Consider the following 25,025-nt stretch of genomic DNA (forward strand, 5'->3'; position numbering starts at 1 on the left):
AATGTACCTTCTGTTTGGATCAAATCTTGGTTTGATTTACAGTGCTAATGATAAACATGTCATCTACCACAACAAAGTATGGGCAAATAGTTGTCAGTTGGGAACTAAACAATAGCTTATTTAATGCAAGCAAGCTTGTTTCCCACAACAGAATTACAAAACACTATCTCGAACATGAGTACTTCCTGGTAGAAAAAAATCAGCATCACAAGACGTGCCTCCACAAATATATGACTTCTAATATGTGTTATTGAATGCACAAACAAACAAGACTGATGGTGGAAAAAATAGATATTTGGTTCTACATCTGGGTGTAGAAGCTCTTTGGATTCATCTATTGCTGGTGCAAGCAAAAGTGAGCACCCTTCCACATTTTCCATGGGGTTCACGATTCAATACCCCGCTATTAGGGTTCACCAATCTGAGGGAAAAAAAAATCAAAACATTTCAAATACATAAGCTAAGGATAATTATAGAAAACAAAAAGCCCCACAAAAATGAAAAGTCATAGGATATGAAAAGCCCATTAAAATGGAAATTCAAAAGACATTTCATCTCCATATAAAAGACATTTCATCTCCATATAAAACATGAAATGTCTTTGGAAATTCCAAAGACATTTCATCTCCATATAAAAGAAGTGGTCGAGTGCATTTCTTGCTCATTACCTTTTTTTTTAGCATTTCCTTCTCTTTAGAATTTTCTTGCACTATGTAGGTAGAGATTTCTTACATATGTAAGGTCGATGGAATCATATTGATAGGACTCTACTATGTAGGTTTAGTGTAATCCTACCATTTGTAGGTGAGAGATTACATTAAACGTAAGTTCTTTTTAATTTTTGGCAATCTTTGAGTTTTTGACCTTTTAATTTTTTTGAAGCCATTAGGAATACCTTTTGATTTTTTAACGTGCATTCGTGGGATATTAAAAAAACCCCTCTTTTAACATGTCTAAATCCCCTTATTTTAGGACTTTTTTCCAAAATTGAATATAAAAACCCCTTATTTTAATGTATCTTTGTTAAATTGCTATAATTTTTTGCATTTTAAAACCCCTCCTTTCAAACTCACAATATACATTAACATGATTACATAGTGTACCCCCCGAGCACATTTTACATAAGTATGAACCATTCAAATTTCACCTGTTATATCTAAAGCATGTCCTAGGTATCAGTACATGTTTCAGTTCCAAAAAGTGGTAGCCCAATCAAGCACAAAATCACATGTGTACAAAATGGCGGTAAATGTAAATGAAGACTTGGTAAAGAGGAGAACAAATAATGCTCCACATATGCCGCAGAAATGTGAACAAAATTGATTTACAGCATATATCAACACGAAGAATGAAAAGAAAACAAAAAAAGACCTGAAATTAGCAGCGATGAATGAGTAATTGAGCAATTCCAAAAAAAAATGAACGTTGTCGTGCCATGGCACGTACATAATGTGAAAATAAAAATATCTACCTCACTCTTTATGTTTTTAATGTGTGGATCAAATGCTACAATGTACATAGTGTGATATATGAAAAAACGGATGCCATGGTTGCAGGCATGTCAGAAAATCTAATATCTAACCAACCCAAATGATTTTCTTATATTAAACTAATCATTTAATATTGGAGAATAAACAGGAACAAGGGTTAGGATATAGACATGTGCTTATAGATCTATCTCAACACGGGGCCAATGGTAAAGGGGCCCAAATGAGAGATGGTATGTCAACGAGCAAGGCTAACCAATGGAGCTTAAAGACCTTAGGGTTAGCTTCATTAGTGTTAAAGGCCCTTTGACCTTAGGTAAGCTAGGGCTGCGCTTGAGGTGGGAACCCAGCCCAAGATTAAGGTTCTTGAGGTGCTTGTCGTGCTTTATGACTAAGGTGCTTGAGGTGCTTGTCATGCTTGCTGACTAAGGTGCTTGAGATAAGGTGTTCCAAAAAGTCAATCATCAATCCCTACAAGGAGGGGGCGAGCCCTACAAGAAGGGGGATGAGAGAGAACACACACACACTCACACAAGGCATGCTTAGTACAAAGAAAGCAAAAGGGACACTTCTCAAGTTCCTTCTCATGTTGTTGTCATGGTGTGCCTAAAGACCATTGGTTGGCCTCTCAAGGGGTCCAATGATAAATTAGTTAATTTAATTAATTGTTTTAGCATTCATCAAGTCCTCTCTCTCAAAGTGGAAAAGGGGACACTTGTTCCAAGACTACCCTTATTGCTTGTAATTCCTCCTACTTGTGATTGGCTAGGGTTGGAGGGTTCCAATGAGCTTCAAGCATGAGCTACAAGGGGGGGGGGGGGGGGGGGGGTCGAGCAAGGAAGCTAGAAGCATGCTTGGGGGGTATACTCTCCTACACACACACACACACACACACACACACACACACCCTCATTGTGTGAAGTGCAAAGTGCAAGATCTCACTCTCCTTCTCCAAGCAACTAGAGAGGTTGAGAGCCTACACCAACACTCTTGGCTATGGAATGCGAATCCAACCAAGAGCCATGCTTCAATGCTTAAGTGTTCCATCTTCTCCATCTTGACTACTATGATATTATGTACGCTAGCAAGAAGAGTGATGATAAGTGTGGAACTAATTCTTTATCCTGTGAAATGTTTCTACTTCCTGTTCCCTACCCTCATTCCCTGCTAGCTATCTCCACCTTCGAAGGTTTTTGAGGTCTTGGGACTGAGGCTTGGGATAGTTAATGCTTTCCACAAAGTTTATGTTATGCTCGTGAAGCATGAAGCTTTCCATATTCATTGCATCACTTAGGTCACAAGGAGCACAAAGATTGTGTATTACAAGTCTCTCTTGATGGGAGAAACTATAATAAAAATTCCTATTGGAGGCGGGACCGGCTCCACATAAATTCGGTCTTCAACTGGTGTCATGTTCTCTAAACGCTCTCTCTTGCAAAAGTATTGTTCATGCCAGGTTAACTACATGCTATGTTTATGTTTCTACCATCAATTATGTTTACCCGCTATGCTCACAAAGTAATTTCACAAAAGTACCCTCTCTAGTTTCCACTACTCTCAAATTAATAGGCCAATTCCATTACATTGGTATCCGAGCATTTGGATTCTCTTTTCTGGCTTAGAAGACAAGTCCTTAAGTAACCTATAAATGGTTGATTTTGTTAATTATATTAGGGTAAGTGGGACTGGATCTATTATCGGTTTTGTTGAGCCCATTATGTGGGATATGGTGCACACCTTGAGAGATCTGGACTTAATAATGGAGTCTTTTTAGACTTGCCTACGGCATTACCATTATTGAGTCATAAGAAGTCTGAAAGGAGCTAGCCCTCGGCAACTCTGCAATATTAGACCCACTCAGACTTGCAGCTTGCAAACACAATTCAAAAGTAGCAAAAATAGAAATTCCATGCATGCAGTACACCTAAAAAAAGCAGCCTAGCACGGCAAATCCCGATTGGCCAAAGCTCCTTTGGTCATGCTAGAAAATTTTCTCCCCATAGACCCTACCTTATACGAGTGCCAATAAATATGAAAAAATGCCTTTTGCTCATGCTACTCATGGAGGAGGAGAAGAGGAGGGAAATCCTTTTTCCTTTTGCTTGCAGCTCAGTGAGCACACTGTGAGATTGGGGAGCATCTTCTATGCGTGTTTTTCTGTCTGCACGACAATTTAGATAGAGATTTATTTTGCCCCCTGTTTCATTTGAATCAAAGAAGGAGAGAAGAGGTTTGGCCTCTATAGTCTAGCCTAGAAAAGGGGGAGAGAAAGTCTCTATGGTCCATAGAAGAGAGCATGATAGGTTTGAATAGAAAGGGAATAGAGATCAAGAAGAGGGAGAGAAGAACCTTTTGCTGAAGGGATGTAGAGAAAGAGCATTGTAGAGAGAAGAAACTATGTGTGCGCGAGAGAGATGATTTCCCTGTGCATGGGCAAGAGTAATTTGAGAATAGAGAGGGGGATAACGTGAGAGAGGGAGGGCTGCCAACCTGCAAGGCTCGGGAAACATTTTTTTGTGGACCCGGCTTTGGAACCTTTTCTCACGCATATTGTTGATCTTATATATGAAACTACTTTAAATATAGCTCAGGGTCTCCTCTATAAATATACCATTCTGTTTACGTATTCTACACTTTTGGGATTGCACTCTCTGTGTATCGTCTCTCTAGCCTTCTCTTTCTATGTCTTGTCAAAATGGTATCAGAGCGTGGTTAGTTTTTCTCCATAAGAATAGGACGTTTTTTTGCCTCTCGCGGCTTCATGCAGAGTGGGCACATCAAAAATTTGTAATTCAACAAAACATATAATCGTCATGACTTTTTGCTCAAAACTCAAATTTCAACGTTTGAAGAGTCGTTCTTAAGGTTTTGGGGTGTTTTGGAGCTACTCGTCACATGACAGATTTATCAAATTTTGCACCAAAAGTAACTTTCAATGAAATGGTAACTATTTTCAATCAAAATTACAATAAGGTGAGAGATTTTATATTTTTGAATCTATTTGTGTTAGGCTTCTTGTTAGAAATCTTTGATTTGCTTTTCATACATCATATACACATTTGATTTTTCATGAAAGTAATTAGAGCAATAAATAATTAGATTGAAATTACACTATATTCAACTAGATCTACATATTATTATAAAATGAGTTTTTTGTTTGCATGATTTTTGGATTTTCTTTTTATGTATCATGTGCAGTTTGGTTTTTGTGAAAGAAATTAGATCAAAAGTAAAATATATTGAACTACATCGTCTTCAATTCGATATACTTACTAGAAAAAAGAGATAAATTGATTGATCACCACATTTTCTCTTTATGCATATCACATATATTTCGATGCATGTGCATCAAATTAGATCTTTATGCGTATCACATATATTTCAATGCATCAAATTTGATCAGATTCATATCACTTTAGATCTTTTTATTTTTTCTTTCTTTTTTATTGTGTATGATTTATGATAAAGATGAAATCAAGATTTTCTTTTGTTTAATATTGACAGTTGCATGATGTTATTGTAGAGAGAATTATATCCATCATTTTCTTTTTTCACACAAAGATTTAACGTATTATGTTTTACTTGAAGAAAGCCGTTTGTATATGCACCATAGATATTGAAGAGTTATGGTTTTGATAATTCATAAATAGTTATGATTGTAGATATTAAATAACTATAATTTGGATAATTTATGTCGTATTCAAAGAATTATGTTTGGATATTTATTGCCTCCATCTAGATATCGACGTGTTATGATCCAATGATTTATTTTTCTACATCACAAAAACTTACGATTTTGATAATTCTTTTAATAATCTTCAGTCAAATTTGAAGCTTATGCTTTAATATTAATTTATATTATTTCTCTTCTCTACAAATATCAACAGTTATAATTTTGACGGTTTAACAAAGAGTTATATTTTGATGATTTATTTTCTCTTTAGATTATAGATATAATGATTTACAATTTCAATAATTTTTTTATTTTTGAAAACTCATGTCAAATCATAATGATTTACTCATTCATATCATTTTTTTATATATAGATATTGAAGATTTATAGTTTTATTCATGATAAGATCTTATGATCACTTATTATTGAGACTGTGATTATAGAGTTATTTTATGATATCATGACATCTTTTCATGGGGATTACAAGCCGTTTGTATGAATCATTTGTTTTTTAGATGATTATTTCTTTATAGAGTTTATTTCATGATACATTTTCATGGTAATTACAAAAAAATTTTAATGGTTGTTTCTCATTTAGATGATTATTCTTTCATCGCGTTGTTTCATGATGCCATGATATGTTTTTATGATTAAAAGTTATTCGTAGTGATTATTCATTATTGAGATGGTTATCATTTCACAAAGTTGTTCCATGATGCCATGATACATTAGAAGTCATTCATACTTATGCTTTATTTTATGGAGATGGTTATTCTTCCATGGAGTGATATCATAAAATATTTTTTTATGATTGAAAGTCATTCATACTGAATATTCATTCCATTGATATCGTTATTATTTCATGGATTTTTTCCATTATGCCATGATGTGTTTCTATGATGATTACAGGTGTCACCCTCATTATTGGTATTTCATGGTGCTATGGATGTTATCGTCTTATTGCACCCTCGTCATCACTAGTGCTATGACTGTTTTTGTCTTATTGCACTCTCGTCACTATGGGAAAATGTTGTTGTTACCGCACAACATTACCGCATAAGAGGAGAGAGAGAGGTTTAAGAAAGAGAGAGATTGTATGCTGCAGTCCTGCTGGCGGGTTTTCTGATTTTTTTGTGAGTATTACCGCATGTATTACCGCGCATATAGCCGCGCAGATTACCGCAATAAAAAAAAGAATCCACTTGGCCAGTCACCCCCATTCCTCTCCCACTTTTCCCTTTCTATAAATTCTATTCTATTTTGTTACTTTTCAGAAATTGGTACCCCCTTTTTGCATGGATTGTAAGAAATCCCATTCTCATTGGGATTTTTAGTGCCTCTCTTCTCTTTGCTTGCCTCATCTATTGGTATGATTCTCCTACTCTACTCATTTGTACTCCATGAGATTCTATATCAAAAACTATTTTGTTTCCACCTCAAAATATTATGTCAACTATGCATTCATATGGAAATAGCAAGCGAACGATGATCAAAATTGTATTGTCTTGCGTTCATAAACAAATAGCCCTTTTGTACAGCATAAGTAGAGAAAGAAGACAAAATCCAAAAGATATTTATTAATTTTCATCCTCCAAGAGATCTCTACAAGTGCTTACATCCATGTCAGACCCCATGGTAGCTAAATTAACAAATAAATCTATTGATTCATCCTCTACAGCCTCTCCTATTGAATCATCATCATCCTCTCCATCCTCGTCCTCCTCCTCACTATGGTTGGTTATTGGAAATGGTTGGTTCTCCTCGACCTCAACTGCATTATCGTCATTGGCGTCTTCTTGAGATGGTATGGTGGGATCTGCCAAAGTCTGTATGTTCGTATCTGCAAAGATAGATCTTCTCTGTGTTGTGACTGGAATAACATACCATAGTCGTCTTTGATACATACAAGACACATAAAACAGATGTAGGTCATAGAGCAAACAACAACATGAATGTATTTTTATATGTATCATATAATTTTTTAATGAGTTGCACATGGAATTCACCTACTCACAACTACTAGGTTGCACCTTGTCGTTCTTCCCGCGATGAAATTGCCCGGAGTCTACCATATAGATCTCATTCTCATGTCTCTTAACCTCACCCGCAAACCATCCGCAGTCAAAGAGATATTTGTGAAATGTTCTGAAATCCACTTTGATTATCCTCTCTATTGTTCCACATTCCCTCACCTCTTGTGTTGTTGTGTCAAAGTTGCCCATAACTCCACTATCGTGAGTGGTTCGACGCTCATCTATCTTGCGGGTTCAAAAATGACGTCCTTCGGACCACATAGAGTTGAATGTGAAGGCCTGCAAAAACCAATCAGGATAGATGAGAGAGAGAGAGAGAGAGAGAGAGAGAGAGAGATGACACACATACACACACACCCCCCCACACACACACTAAACACATTGATTATATTACCCTTGGTAGACATCCTCGCGCGTACTCCCATTCTTTAGGGCTTATTTGTTCTCCTTGTGCCTTGGCCTTGGTCATGGCATTGTGTATCCACCCAACTGGAATTAGATCACGGTATTTGGCAAGCTCTTTAGGAAATGGAGGTGCTCACCTACCGCCATGCGACCTCTTCCATGCTTCCCTCTCCCTTTCTCTCGTTGTACGCACCTCCACATACATATCCACCCATTTGCCCATGATGGGAGCATTGAGTAGACAATGGTTGTTGACTATGGCTTGAAATTCCCTATCCAAAATCAAGAGAGAACCTTTCCCACTTGGAATGTTTGCTTGTTTTTTTGGATCCTCTTCCTCCGTCTTTAAACGAGGCAATGATGGGTATATTGTGAAAAGATATTGAGAGACATACACAAAAGCCTCTTGTACAATCTAACCCTCTACCATGCTTGGCTGAACACATGAAACCATTAGTGATTAAAATAACCAATAAAAATCTTTGTGAATACAATCCAATCCTAATAAGGTTTAAGGCTTAAGATCGATGAATACCTCTGGTTGTGATCGTAGCCTTACAAAGTCTTTCAAGGTCTTTAGGAACCTCTCAAGAAAGAACATCCACCTGGTGAACCACACCACAAATGGCTATCTCCTCAACAAGATGGAGCAATAGGTGAACTTGGCTAACAAGGATAGAACGTGGGAATGCATCCTCAATAGCACAAGTTGCTCCAATCGCTAGAAGTCGAGCTGTTGGAATGGCTGAAACTTCGATTTCTTTGGAACTCACAAACCTGTAACCAAAAAACCCTTCATAATCTTCATAGTAAAGTTAGTCTTCAAAGTAAAGTTTAGGAGGGAGGATCAAATGTGCTATACCTGACAACTTCTCCCACCTTGAATATTGCAACCTTTACCTTCGTGGTCGCAAATCCACTAATGCTAATTGGAAGCACAAACTATTGCACAAACAAAAAGACTTATTAGTATCTAGAACCCTAAACCACATACACACACACTCACATACACACACACATTACCTGAAGAATCTTGTGCCAATCATGGGATTTGAGCCCATACAGTTGTGTGGATCCTCCTTTCTTAGTTTTAGTGAAGGCACCCTTGAGCGAATGCATATAACCTATTGGAGTACGGATGGATGCAATGACTTGTTTCATCCGCTCTTGATCCACCCTTGATAGAATCCAAGGTGCCTTTGGAAGAACCATCTTCCCCCGAGGCCCCATGCGAGGTGTGGCCGAAGGAGGGAGCCTCCTTATGGCCCTCATGTCCTCTCTAGCCCCCAATGAGTCTTTCTTGCCTACTATGTGATCCCATATAGCTTGCCTAACATTTTTGAACACATGCATTGGATCCAATAGGTGTTGGACTTTCAATGAAGCCCAATAGGGTAGTGATAAGAAAATAGAGTACCTAGACATACACCTAGGTGGATCATTGGGAGGAGGCAATGTGTTGTGATGCTCGTTCCAATGTCTTGCCCAATCGGCCATGGTCCAATGGAGTGGCTCCATCCCATTGCACGGTGGAGCATAAGATTGATGTGTGGGCGGCAAGAAGCAATGGTTATTGGGGTAGATCACCTTACCAAGTAGAGCGGGTCTCTCTATCACAAGTGAGGGTCCACAAGTTGGGCATGCACTATGTCCAGATGTCGATAGTCCTACAAAAACAAAAGACATAACCGCATATAAGTGACCAATGCAAAGACATTAAAGAGCGTCACAAAGTATAAGCTTCCCAAAAATCTCTCCAAGCCCGGGGTAATCATGCATGGTCCACATGAGAAAACACTTGATCATTGTGCCCCGATCACGAAGTGGTCTTGATACATCAAAAACATCTATGATGTTCCATAGCTCTTGAAGCTCTTCAATCAAAGGTGCTAAATATACATCCATGTTCTTCACCTTGTGTTTTCCTGGGACTAGAAGAGAGAGAAAAACGTTCCCCTTCTTGGTTGACTCCCATGGTGGAATGTTGTAGTTCACAACAACCACTGGCCAAGTACTCCATGAGGTAGACCGATGCCCAAATGGGTTTACCCCATCACTAGCCAGACCAAGCCTCAAGTGACGAGGCTCTTCTCTAAACTCCGGCCATGTCTGCTCGATGTGTTGCCATGCCGGCGAGTCAGCCGGCACTCTCATAACCCCATCGGTGAAGCGATTTGTCATATGCCATGTAAGTAGCTCGCTTGTTCCTTTGGTGCTGAACATGTGCTTGATGCTGGGAATGAGGGGGAAATGACGAAGAACCTTGCAAGGTATTGCGAGGTTTCCATTCGAGCGCGTTTTCTCGGATTGTCCCATAGTCCATAATCATCCATGTGAGCCAAGCATATACGCCGAAGCCGTGCAATCGCACGCTTACATCACGTACATGGACATGGTAGTCGCTCACTCAACCATCGAGTTCGTTCTGCGCCAACCGGAGGACCCACGTCATCCCAATCGACCTGCACACACGACCACACACTAAATAAGAAAAAATAAAATAAGAAAAAGAAGATTCAAGAATGTTGGTACTGACATGACTGACACTCATTAAGGATAGAGAGGACTGTAAGGTAAAGAGGTAGGTACAAAACGTCATCCAATCAGCGTAACCTTAATGGCTCATCACAACTTTTCGCGGTAATATACGCAGTAATACGCGCGGGAAAAATGCGAATATACACGCGGTAAAATTTACAGCAAAGTTTTTTATATTGATAGCCATTTTTTGGCTTTCCATAATTGCCATAATAAGCTACCTCACCCTATCAAATCACTCAAACATTTTGGTTATCCCTACCATTTCACTGTACATAGGCGTGTGTGAGTTAGGGACTTTCTCCATATTTTCTTAAAACCCTCAGCTAGCTAGTCACTGGGCTAGTTGAGCCAAAAAAATAAATAAAATAAAAAAATAAAAAATATTATGGCCCATTTGTGTATAAATATTTCATTGTATATAGGGCCTAAATAAAAGGATTTTTCATAATTATTTTGGTATTTATTAAAATATTTCTACCTCTGGTGTGTTATTTATGCTATGTACATTGACTCACCATTACCATATTTTTTGGTACCATTTTGCATACTCTTTAATCCATATAAAAATAATTTCATGCAATCTTCTCTTATTTTTGGTGTAACTCCATCCCAACAAAAATCCAAAAAAACTAGTTTATTTATGTGTATATTTTTTCACTATTGTCATTTTTTCCTTCCTACATCTATTCTCTATTACTCTCATAAATTAGACCACAAAAAATATTCATCTTTTTATGGTAGACTTATAATGAGAGAGATTTATTTTGACCCCTTTATATTTTTTCCACCTATATTATTTATATTTGACATGTATATATTTTTTTAGACCCCTCAATATTTGATTTTCTTAGTTGTACTATTCACTTATATCATGATCTCAACAATATCTTCAATCATAGACCTACCAAATAAGGTCAAGGGTATGTGGCATGCATGCATGCACCATGGGGAGCTCACTCTTGGAGGTATTCAAAAGAATCATCCAAAGAAGGACCTCACAAGGACCTTGTGCAGTGGAAAAAACAGTCGGTTTTGCTGAATTTTTAAAGATCACATGCTCCCCGAATTTGAAAAGGTGACACAAACAACAGTTGTATCTCATGAGCTGAACTTTCACCTCAAATTTTTTCATATTTTTTTGAGCTACGAGCTGTGAGCTATGATTTTATTGGTGTACCCCAGTTTGTCCATGCTATGAAGCCACACTCCCTCTTCCACTTTATCATTTTCCTCTTTCACACACACTCCTCCCTCTCCTTTCCACTCCCAAACCTGCAACTCCTATGTCCTAATTCACCCTCTTCACCATTGCCACATCTCTCACACCTCCATAGCCTTCATCCTCCATTTCTACACCCTATGTGTCCCCCTTTCTCTCTACATATATGTCCATATTACCATACTCTCTTCAACTTTGTAAAGAACTTCAAAAAATTAGCAAAAATCCAAAGATAACCTCTGCAAATGAAGGCTTTTATCATGAATTTTCCAAGGTTAGAAATAACATAGCTTCATCGACACGCGCTGCTTCGCCATGCTGACTGCTTCTTCTTCCAGTGTTGTAAAGAGGTGAATGTCAACTTCTCCAAAGCTTCAACCTCTCTTTACAAGCTCATCCCTTCTCTAACTTTTCTCATCATATAGCTCACCATTTGGTGAATGATTTTGTAAATATTTTTTAGTGATAATTACTAACTACTAACCACTAACCTTATTGTAAAATGCACCCTCTACTAGAGTAGGCACTCCCAAATTATTCACTCAATCCTCTCTCCTATCATCCTCAATAATTCTCTTCCCTTGAGCCCACATCCATGTGACTCAAAGGACAAGAGAGACCCACCCTCATTAAAAAAAAAAATGCATAATCTTTTATTCCTTCAAATAAACTTGATTAGGCCTAATCCTAATCGGGGCTTCTGAAAACTATAAATAGAGCCCTTTTCTCCCTTGTAAATGATCCCATGATCACACTACACCACACCATTCTCAACACATAACACACCACTCTTAAAGCCTAGTTGTGTAGAGTGTGTGCATTGTGAGTGCTCTATTCCATCACTACACATAGGTGCATGGAAAAGCTTGAAGTTAGTTATGCCATCTAGAGGAGTGGAGTGATACTATACTCTGCAATCACACTTGTAGTCTACTCTTGTCCATAAATAAGATTCATAGTTTTGGGTGCAATTGTATGCTGCAACTACGACTCTTCTCTCCAAATTGACTTGATAAGTTGGCTAATCAGGTGGTTGAAGGTATATTGTCCTTGAAGTTTGTTGTGCCATTTCATGCTTGGTGGGTTGAGTGCTTGTTGAATTGCCTACAAGGTCAATTGTAAGAGGGTGCTCGGTGAGAGGGCTCCCGTGACCCTAAGACAATTTGTGTATTGGCAACAAGGTCAAGTTTTGTGTTGTCTCTCTATTTCTCATCGAGCTTTGTGTGCATCTAGTCTTTAAGGCTAAGAAGACTGAGTTGCTCAAGTTGATTTGTGCTCTTTACCTCTCTCTGGCGTGGTGAATGTTTGTGTTTGGTGTGTGTGGCTATCTTGCATTCCCCTCTCTTTGTGCGTTTGAGTACAAGGAGATATCACGTGCGTCCTAGTTCGCATCTACAACTAGGTGGTGCCCCTTTTCTTGTTTGGTTTCTGGCTGTGGGTTATTGTTGTCTCTGATTGTGCTTGCCCCAGCCCCAATTGAGCAGCACGGGAGCCTCTAAGGGTGTTTAGAGGCCGCTCTTCTTGTTGCCCGCCCCGGACCGCCTCAAATTGGTGTCCCCACGGAGGAATGACCTTGTGCTTATTGTTGTTGTATTGCATGAATGCTTGAATTTTAGCATAATCAAGAAGATTATATGAATCATGAAAACTTGTATGACTGAGTTTAATTTCAATGCAACAAAAATTGATCTAGAATATGGTTTGGATTAGCATAACATAAGAAAGGAAAAAAACATTTTCACATAAGAATCTAGAATTCATGTTGAAAGACCTTTCAAAACTTTGTGTAGTTAGTTGATGTCATGAGAGAAAATGATTGTTTCGAACTAATCTTTGTGTGGTTCTAGCATTGAGAGACTATGACATGCTATACCTTTGATGATATCCCAATCTTCTTCGGAAATCTAGAAGAAGATGTTGATGATTTTCTTGTTGATTTTAGAATGGTTTGTCGTATCCTTGGTAAAAGGGATGACATTGAAAAAGGGGATTTTCTATTGCTATGCCTTAGAGGCAACACTGAGCAATGGTTTTGGAGTATGTCTTCTCAGATTGAAGATGGGTATACCCAAATTTCCAAAGCTTTGAAGAACAGATTCTCTAAATTTCCAACAACGGAGAAAGCATGGGCTTCATTAGGGAGACTTCAACAACATGGTGAATACTACTATGCTTATGAGGATATTTTTTCTCGTCAATGGGGAGGATATGGGTTTAGTTCTACATTTCCAGATTATGTAAAAATGGAGCAATTTATTTCGGGTTTGTCTCCTTTCCTAAAGACTAAGGTTACTTGTAGTGGACCCTCTACCTTTGAAGAAGCGGTCACTATTGCCCGAAGGAAGTTTCCCAAGTACTTCTACATCAAAAATGGTTTCCATCATGCTGGAATAACCAACCATCATGAAAGTGTTTCTATCAAGGAGTCATCTCCTTTGCCATACTTGTCTCCTTCTACTCCGACAAATGTTGAAGAAGTTACTTACATGCCAACTAATTATTCAAGTGCTAAAGTGTGTGGCCAAGATTCAAATGTGGAATCTCTTTCTTCTACTTTTATCACAAGCATGCAAAAATCGACACAAGATATCTCAAATGGCATTGATGATTCAATAATGGATACATCCAACCTTTTGGCGGAGAATCAATTTCTAGTCCGAGCAGACGAAGCTTTTGTGCAACATGACTCTATGGAGAATGAAGACTTTGAAGGTAACCTTGATCTTATGGAATGTTCTGAGAGTGTATCTTGTCTAAAAGAAGAGAGTGAATAAGAAGATGAAATCATAGGTGGGGAGATCATAGACCACATTGATCATAAAGAGATGATTGTGTACATGGAATGCCAACTCCAAAACAAAGTAGAAGAGTGTGAGTTGAATCCATGTGAGGACAATCTTCAAGAAGTGTTTGAGGATGTTGAAAAGCATTGGTATGACCCATGTATATTAAGCATGGAGGAACCTATTATGCAAGAAGCAAAAGTTTTCACAAAATCAGACAGTAATCCATCAACCTTTGAGGTGGTACAATGTGAGGAGTTACAACCTTGCCAAAGGGGGGGCTTAGAAGGGGATGAAGAACATGGGAGAGTAGTAAAACATACAATCATAAAAGGAAACTGTCAAAAGGGTATCATTCTCTCCAATGGTGTTTTAGTGGGTGGCTCTTCATTCATGGGACAATCTCTTAGCAAGAAAATCCAAACTTTCGAAGCCCCAATCATCTTCACATTGGGTTTCACCTCTTCAAAGTCAACTTCTCCTCTCTTCACATATACCTTTCATCGGGAGCACCATACCTTCTTAAGTGGAAGAGGACATGAATACTTGGTGAAGAACGGATGTTTCCAAACCTTCTTCATTTGGTTCTTTGGTGTATGGAGGTCGAACATTGTGATGCTTCTGGTCTTCATCATAGATAAAAAACTTGTTGATTGCTACATGTGGATATTTCATCAATCAGTACCAAAATCTATTCTCTTCCAATGTGTTGGAAGCAATAGAAACCTTCGTCTATTATCTACTTATGTGGTAAACTATTTGCAATATCTTCCAATAGCAGTTGGAAGCATGGATCAAGCTTTCCTAAATCATGAAGGTCATAGAATTTTTGACTTGATGAGCCTACCCAGGTTGAATGAATTTTATGAGCTACAATTCAGGAATTTGCTCATACAAGGTCTTGAAGATCGTAGCAGATACATCAACTTGACACAGGAGGAAGAGCAACCAATCTTTTATATCACATTCATAGTGATAGATGCAATGATGGACAACAATAGAATCTACAAGTTTCTTCAACCGAAATCAGTAAGTGATTCCATACCATACATCTCTCTTTGGGAAAGATATTTCAAGATCTTTGATCCTGGGGGGTGCTTATGGAAACGTTCTCAATGGAGGAGGTTTACTCCGTCAATTCATTACATCCTACTATTGGCTCTGAGAACCTTTCATATCACACAAGGTTTTTAATCATACAACAAAGGTTCTTCAAAGATGAGAGCAGACAAAGACAGACGTTACACAATCTACATGTTGTATGATCAGATAAATGGTACATGAATGTACCATTATCTAGGGGGGGGGGCTAATGATAGCCGTTTTTCGGCTTTCCATAATTGCCATAGTAAGCTACCTCACCCTATCAAATCACTCAAACATTTTGGTTATCCCTACCATTTCACTGTACATAGGCATGTGTGAGTTAGGGACTTTCTCCATATTTTCTTAAAACCCTCAGCTAGCTAGTCACTGGGCTAGTTGAGCCAAAAAAATAAATAAAATAAAAAAATAAAAAATATTATGGTCCATTTGTGTATAAATATTTCATTGTATATAGGGCCTAAATAAAAGGATTTTTCATAATTATTTTGGTATTTACTTAAATATTTCTACCTATGGTGTGTTATTTATGCTATGTACATTGACTCACCATTACCATATTTTTTCTTACCATTTTGCATACTCTTTATTCCATATAAAAATAATTTCATGCAATCTTCTCTTATTTTTGGTGTAACTCCATCCCAACAAAAATCCAAAAAAACTAGTTTATTTATGTGTATATTTTTTCACTATTGTCATTTTTTCCTTCCTACATCTATTCTCTATTACTCTCATAAATTAGACCACAAAAAATATTCATCTTTTTATGGTAGACTTATAATGAGAGAGATTTATTTTGACCCCTTTATATTTTTTCCACCTATAGTATTTATATTTGACATGTATATATTTTTTTAGACCCCTCAATATTTGATTTTCTTAGTTGTACTATTCACTTATATCATGATCTCAACACTATCTTCAATCATAGACCTACCAAATAAGGTCAAGGGTATGTGGCATGCATGCATGCACCATGGGGAGCTCACTCTTGGAGGTATTCAAAAGAATCATCCAAAGAAGGACCTCACAAGGACCTTGTGCAGTGGAAAAAACAGTCGGTTTTGCTGAATTTTTAAAGATCACATGCTCCCCGAATTTGAAACGGTGACACAAACAAAAGTTGTAGCTCGTGAGCTGAACTTTTACCTCAAATTTTTTCATATTTTTTTGAGCTACGAGCTGTGAGCTATGATTTTATTGGTGTACCCCAGTTTGTCCATGCTATGAAGCCACACTCCCTCTTCCACTTTATCATTTTCCTCTTTCACACACACTCCTCCCTCTCCTTTCCACTCCCAAACCTGCAACTCCTATGTCCTAATTCACCCTCTTCACCATTGCCACATCTCTCACACCTCCATAGCCTTCATCCTCCATTTCTACACCCTATGTGTCCCCCTTTCTCTCTACATATATGTCCATATTACCATACTCTCTTCAACTTTGTAAAGAACTTCAAAAAATCAGCAAAAATCCAAAGATAACCTCTGCAAATGAAGGCTTTTATCATGAATTTTCCAAGGTTTGAAATAACATAGCTTCATCGACACGTGCTGCTTCGCCATGCTGACTGCTTCTTCTTCCGGTGCTGTAAAGAGGTGAATGTCAACTTCTCCAAAGCTTCAACCTCTCTTTACAAGCTCATCCCTTCTCTAACTTTTCTCATCATATATCTCACCATTTGGTGAATGATTTTGTAAATATTTTTTAGTGATAATTACTAACTACTAACCACTAACCTTATTGTAAAATGCACCCTCTACTAGAGTAGGCACTCCCAAATTATTCACTCAATCCTCTCTTCTATCATCCTCAATAATTCTCTTCCCTTGAGCCCACATCCATGTGACTCAAAGGACAAGAGAGACCCACCCTCATTAAAAATTATTCCTTCAAATAAACTTGATTAGGCCTAATCCTAATCGGGGCTTCTAAAACCTATAAATAGAGCCCTTCTCTCCCTTGTAAATGATCCCATGATCACACTACACCACACCATTCTCAACACATAACACACCACTCTTAAAGCCTAGTTGTGTAGAGTGTGTGCATTGTGAGTGCTCTATTCCATCACTACACATAGGTGCATGGAGAAGCTTGAAGTTAGTTATGCCATCTAGAGGAGTGGAGTGATACTATACTCTGCAATCACACTTGTAGTCTACTCTTGTCCATAAATAAGATTCATAGTTTTGGGTGCAATTGTATGCTGCAACTACGACTCTTCTCTCCAAATTGACTTGATAAGTTGGCTAATCAGGTGGTTGAAGGTATATTGTCCTTGAAGTTTGTTGTGCCATTTCATGCTTGGTGGTTTGAGTGCTTGTTGAATTGTTTGCCTACAAGGTCAATTGTAAGAGGGTGCTCGGTGAGAGGGCTCCCGTGACCCTAAGACAATTTGTGTATTGGCAACAAGGTCAAGTTTTGTGTTGTCTCTCTATTTCTCATCGAGCTTTGTGTGCATCTAGTCTTTAAGGCTAAGACTGTGTTGCTCCAATTGATTTGTGCTCTTTACCTCTCTCTGGCGTGGTGAATGTTTGTGTTTGGTGTGTGTGGATATCTTGCATTCCCCTCTCTTTGTGCGTTTGAGTACAAGGAGATATCACGTGCGTCCTAGTTCGCATCTACAACTAGGTGGTGCCCCTTTTCTTGTTTGGTTTCTGGCTGTGGGTTATTGTTGTCTCTGATTGTGCTTGCCCCAGCCCCAATTGAGCAGTACGGGAGCCTCGAAGGGTGTTTAGAGGGCGCTCTTCTTATTGCCCGCCTCGGACCACCTCAATATAAAGGGGGCACCTACGTGCCCCCGCGAAATTGAATGCCAAAAATTCAAAAGCGAGCTCCTTCTCTGCGCGGGCTTGTTTCCCTCTCCATCTCCAAGCTCTCTCTCCTTCTCCCTTTCCATCTCCAAGCTCTATCACTCTCTTCATCTCCATCCCCACCATATCCAAGCGATCGAGGTCATGACTGTAAGTGCTCGAACTCTCTCTCTTTCTTCTCGTTCTTCTACACACACACACACACACACACACACACACACACACATGCACACACACACAATGCATACACATTGCACACACACACACACACACAATGCATACACACACATGCACTAGCATGCACACACATTGTACACACACGCACGCACACACACACACACTAATTTGTGCACAATCACACACTAATGCAAGCATTAGTGTGTGCATGCATTATACACACACTAATGCTTGCATTAGTGTGTGATTGTGCACAAATTAGTGCTTTTTCACACACTATTTTGTGCACAATCACACACTAATGCTTGCATTAGTGTGTGCTTGTGCATGCATTATACACACACACACATACTAATGCTTGCATTAGTGTGTGATTGTGCACAAATTAATGTGTTTTCACACACTATTTTGTGCACAATCACACACTAATGCCCGCATTAGTGTGTGCTTGTGCATGCATTAGTGTGTTTACACACTAATGCATGCACAAGCACACCCTAATGTGAGCATTAGTGTGTGCATGCATTATACACACACACTAATGCTTGCATTAGTGTGTGATTGTGCACAAATTAATGTGTTTTCACACACTATTTTGTGCACAATCACACACTAATGCTCACATTAGTATGTGCATGCGTTACAAGCACACACTAATGCTTGCATTAGTGTGTGCTTGTGCATGCATTAGTGCAAGCATTAGTGTGTGCATGCGATACAAGCACACACTAACGCTTGCATTAGTGTGCATGCGTTACAAGCATACCAAAACATACCTCCATGTGGGTCTGCGATGATGTTGATTGAGACCCCAATGGTCACCAGGAAGCCCAACGGTAGATTAAGGGCCAACAAACACACACTAGATTAATTTCTTTGCCACACACTAACGCACACACACAATAGATTAATTAGAAGCACACACACACACACTCTAAATGGACGCAAAAAAAATAAGCACACAAACCATTTCTTAAATAGGATATAAAAGGAATCCTATGCAAGGAGGAATCCTATGCAATAAAGAATCTCACTTTGACTAGAATCTAATGTTAATTAGGGTCCCTTTTTTGTGAAATTGTAGGACATGGCATCCTCTTCCACGCCCGGCTATCAAACCATAGAGGACTTTCTCGCCGACGGCCTCTCTTACGAGGACGCTTATTCCGCTTACTACTCGCAGTCTTCCTCCCACCAGCCACAATTGTCCTTCGGCTTTTGATGGTTCTGAGATGCAGTACACGACCCCGACCTCGAGAGGGCATACCGCACCCAGGCAGAGTGTCTATCCTCGTAGCAGAGTCTTCTAGGGCGGTACACACCCGCACATTTGGCTGCCTATGGGCTCTCACCGCTTGCAACACTGGGCATCGGCACTCCCTACGTGCAGAGTGTGTCTCCCACAGCGCCTCTCTCCACCTTACCCTCGAATTTCCCGTCACCCGCACCTCCCTCCACCTTGCATTTGCAGCAATCCATGCCCGCACCGTCGAGTTATACGTCGCCTACACCACCCAACGGTTCGGGCTCGGGCCAGCGCTCTTCGGGTGGCTAGCGCTCTTCTCGTAGTGGTGGCTCACGCTCTCGTCGAGGTAGTGGCTCGTGTTGCTTTGGTGGTGGAGGGGGCAATGCTACAGATTCACCTCCTCTTACACCCCGACCTCCTCGCTCACCCCTTGGAGCTCCACATGAGGATGAGGACCGCGATGCGCCTGCCTCCGACGCTCGTGGCTACTACTATTATATACATCGAGGGGGGGAGGTGGATCTAGGTTCCTCTTTGGGGAGGACATTTCGAGGGCACCTTAACCAGCTGATCCACTCGACATACCAAGATTGCTTTAAATCTTTCAAAGATCAGGACCCAACCGACTTGACGTACATTCACACGACATTGCTCATGCGGTTTCCTAATCCGAAAGTGGAAGATTTCTCCAGGCAGTGGCTCGAGGAGTACGTCAAGAATTTCTTGAAAAATAAGAAGTCCAGTGTGCGGAGGGCTGCAAAGCAAACATTTGAATCTGAGGGTCACAACTATCGCCCTGGAAATGTTCACGACGAGGAGTGGGAGAAAGCCCAGGGCAAGTTGGAGGACGAGAGAGTGGAAGGTGCTAGGGCGCACACTCGACAGGTGGAGGTGAGGGTGCAGCAAACGCCCACGCATTACAGCTCGGGCTGAAAAGCAGCATGGAAAGATAAATTTGTGAGTGCGCGTATTTTCATTTGAATTGATTTAATTTGTGGTAATAAGGTTAGGTTTGTGATAATTTTTTATTTGATATATAGAAAAATATTACTATGACCCGCCCAAGCCGAGAGATCCAGAGATATAGAGAGAGCCACTCCGAATATCAGACATGGTGCTGGCTGTATGAAAACAACAAAATCAATCGCGACAAATTTGAAAATGCATGTCGAGTTGTCTTCCAAGAAGATGGACATGCACGTGCAAGACAAAATGTCAGGGCTCAAGAGGAGCAAGGACAGGATAGAGTGGAACCACAGGTTGTGGCTGAGCCTGAGCCACCTATTGTGCGTAGATCTGGACGTATCACACGACCTCCTGATAGGTTTGTTCCATCTATGAACTATGTCATGTTGACTGATTGCAATGAGCCTTCATGTTACAAGGAAGCAGTGCAAATGAAGGACTCCGGGAATTGGGAATTGGCCATGCAGTCAGAGATGACAGCTCTGCATAAAAACCAGACATGGAAGCTAGTTAAATTACCACAGGGCAAAAAGGCTCTACCTTGTAAATGGGTTTACAGGTATAAGATCACCCCTCATGATATTCAGCCAAAGTACAAAGCAAGGCTTGTTGCCAAGGGCTTTAAGCAAGAACAAGGCATTGACTTTGATGAAGTCTTCTCTCCGGTGGTCAAGATGACTACATTGAGATGCTTTCTTGCATTGGTTGCCATATTAGATTTGGTGTTGCACCAAATGGATATCAAGACAGCGTTCTTGCATGGTGATTTGGATGTGGAAATTTACATACAGCAGCCATAAGGGTTTGTTGAGAAAGGCAAGGAAGATTGGGTATGCCAGTTGTTAAAGAGTCTTTATGGCTTAAAACAATCACCGAGGGCATGGTACCATAAATTCCACAAGTTTATGCTTTCTCAAGGCTACAAACATAGTGAGTTCGATCACTGTCTATATACAAAGAAGGCTAAGGATGGTAGTTGGCTGATCCTTATTTTGTATGTAGATGACATGTTGATTGCTGGCAAGCACTTGGAATAAATTTTAGCTTTGAAGTCAAAGATGGCAAAATCGTTTGACATGAAAGACATGGGTCAGGTAAGTCATATACTTGGTATGCGCATTGAGAGAGACAGATCAAAGAAGTTGATTTGGTTATCTCAAATAGAGTATATTGACAAGGTTTTGCAACGTTTCAATATGGAGAAGGGAAAGGCATTGAGTGTTCCATTGCCACCATATGTGAAACTTAGCAAACAAGATTGTCCTGTGTTTGAGGAAGAACAGGCTGAAATGGATAAGATTCCATATGCGTCTGCAGTGGGTAGTTTGATGTATGCAATGATTGCTACTCGCCCAGACATTGCATTTGCAGTGGGAGTAGTAAGTTGATACATGTCAAACCCAGGCAAGAAACATTGGGAGGCAGTGAAAGGAATATTGAGATACCTGAAAGCTACAAAGAGTATGCGCATATGCTATGGGAGTCAGGAGCTAATTGTAAAGCGTTTTACAGACTCAGATTATGCACGTGACTTAGACAACCGAAGGTCTACGTCAGGGTATGTCTTTACATTGGCTGGTGGAGCAGTATCATGGCGTTTTAGATTACAAGATTGTGTTACTCAGTCTACTACAGAGGCTGAATATGTTGCAGCATCAGAGGCATGTAAAGAATCAATTTGGCTTAATCGACTAGTAACAGGTTTGGGAATCAAAGAAGAGATGCCTGTGTTATATTGTGATAGTCAGAGTGCTATACAATTGGCTCGCAATCCAGTTTATCACTCAAAGACAAAGCATATGGATGTGAAGTATCATTTCATCAGGGAAATGCTCGAGGATAAGCAAATTCAGCTTGTCAAAGTTCACACCACAGAAAATCCTGTTGATCTACTTACAAAAGGACTTCCCTCAGAGAGCTTTGCGCATTTTCGCAAGCAGTTAGGTGTAGGGTAGTACATCACTTCTCTACATCTCTTGTATATTAGCTTGTATAGTAGCTTCTCTCACACTTAAAGTACCACATTGGACTTTAAGTGGGAGGTTGTTGGGGTATAAAGCCCAATGTGGTCGCCCAGGTAAGTGGGCGGGCCGCCAGGTATGTACACATATTCTTTTGTAAAAACCTAATAAGAACTCACTATGCTCTACACATTACAGTAGAGCAAGTTCACCATATCGTCGTGCTCTTCTTCTCGCACTTTTGCTCGTACTCCTTCAAAAACATGCGACGAGGAGTGGAGGCAGAAATGACACAGTGCCTCCTACATCACCTTCCCCGCAACAGATGCATGTCCCCAAAGTGCCTATGTAAGAAACCTCTAAAGAAAAGAAGAAGGATGCAACAGAAGCTAAAGCAAAGGGTCTGGCCTACGAACTCCAATTTGATATAGAGGCAGCAACAAATGGTCTCAAAAATGTTTTGGAAGAGAGGATTTTGAACAGTAAGGTGGAATTTACCTTGGATGAGGTCCTTGGAATAACAAAGAGGGAGTTTCATGAAAAAATAATTGATATCATAAAGAGGAAATGACAGTCTCTTATTGAATCTATCCCAAGTACAAGGTGAAGAAGAGACTTTAAATGCACAGGGTGTACATGTCTATGGCGAGCAAGGTGAAGAAACTGTTGTTGGGTGCTACAAGTCTAAGTGAGAAGTAAAACACGTTTGCTTCTTGGATGATGAAGATGAAGTGGAGACCACTCACAAGAGTTACTACTTGAGGAATCATTGGGCAAGAGCAACTACTGAGACCCTAGTAAAAGTGGGAGACTTAGAAGAGACATACATTGGTTGATAGATCATCGTCAGAGATTAACCTTATGTCAAAGAGTCTTTATCAAAAAGGAAAATGGCCAATTGCTATAAATCATAGATGGATGATTCGTGCAACAAACAACTCATGAGGGGAGTTGTACGGAGCTTGTTCAAATGTAAAGGTGACTATAGGGGATGTGAATGATGACCATAATTTCTTTGTATAGTAGATGTCTACATACCCTCTTATCCTTGGGCAGCCATACATCATTCCTACTCGCATGGAGACCAAGGTGACGGACGATGGGTCAGCTTATGCTAGGTAAGGAGAAAGGATGGAAAGCATGCAATACAGTTCCTTAGTGTTTGTGTGGATCATGAAAGGGATCGTGAAAGTCTTAAAGAGAAACCCTTTCCAAAGGCAAATAAAGAATTCAAGGACTATAGGGATATGAGGGGTTTTGGCCATGTACCATTGTAGAGCGGGATTGAAATGATACAAGAAGAAAACATTTCTCGCATGATGTATATACAAAGGAAACATTTTCTACAAGTTTTGTAGGATTAACAGACTATGGATCTATTGCTTTTACAAAGTGTGAGGACTTAAAGTGGGGTGAATGACAACACGTAGTTAGTGTACAAAGAGGTTTGAAGATGAATGTTTTGCTAGAAGATAATGAATGAATTGCAGGTGTGTTTGATGAGTGTTCGTTTGTGGATACTATGAAACACTTGGAGTCTTTAGTGGTTTGCAATTTGTGTATGGAAAGTGAGGTCGTGAAAGTATGCTCAATAGAAATGTACAGTCATTGAGGATTTAAAAAATGCTGAAGGTGTTGATGTACAAGTGGAGACGAAGTACAAGTTTGTGGGAAAGAAAGTGAAACCAGTGGCATTACCTCTAACAAAATACTATACGGATAAGATGGATCGAGCTTCTTTTCAACCTAGTCTTCATGAACTGAGCAAGATTGGACATAAGTTTACACATGATACTTTGAAGGAGTTAAAGATTGGTTGCAACGACAGTTTGACAGATGTTGAAAGAGTATTCTTTGAAGAAATTCTTGCCAAACATGGGAAGGCTTTTTCATTTGAGCCGCATGCGCTGATCCATCCATTGTTGCTCCTAAGGTGGTCTTCACTATCCCTCATGTACCTTGGAACTTGAGGCCTATTCCGGTTCCAAAGGCCCATTTGCCAAAACTCATTGAGTTGCTTAATGAGAAGATCAAGATGGGTATTTTGGAGCCTTCTTGTGCTCCATATTCAAATAGATGGTTCACAGTTCCAAAGAAAAATGGTTCTTTATGCTTTATTTAGGATATGCAACCTGTAAATAAGATGACAATAAAAAATGTGGGTACATGGCCAGCTGTAGATGAGTTTGCAGAGGCATTTGTAGGAAGGGAAATATAATCTATGGGGGATTTGTACTCAGGGTATGATCAGTTCCACCTAGCAATGGAAAGCAGGGACCTGACTACCATGAGGACACCTTTGGGTCTGGTAAGGATGTGCCCTTACCACAGGGAGTAATTAATTCAATTGCACAAATGATGAATGGTATGAACAAAGTCCTACGTGGCTCCATATAACAAACTACAATGCTCCTTCCTTGATGATGTACCAATTAAAGGATGTGATGTAAGTGACATAGATGTGGCTCTGGACTCAAGGGGGTGTCGTGAGTATGTGGAAAATCATGTCAATGATTGTGTCAAGATTGGAAGAAGTGAACCTTACCTTGTCTAGGAAAAAGTCAGTGTTTGGTGTGAGTGAAGTTCTTATTGTGGGACATATGTGCGG

Source organism: Adiantum capillus-veneris, chromosome 28, assembly GCF_014529385.1.
Source record: "Adiantum capillus-veneris isolate H3 chromosome 28, ASM1452938v2, whole genome shotgun sequence".
Taxonomy (NCBI): domain Eukaryota; kingdom Viridiplantae; phylum Streptophyta; class Polypodiopsida; order Polypodiales; family Pteridaceae; genus Adiantum; species Adiantum capillus-veneris.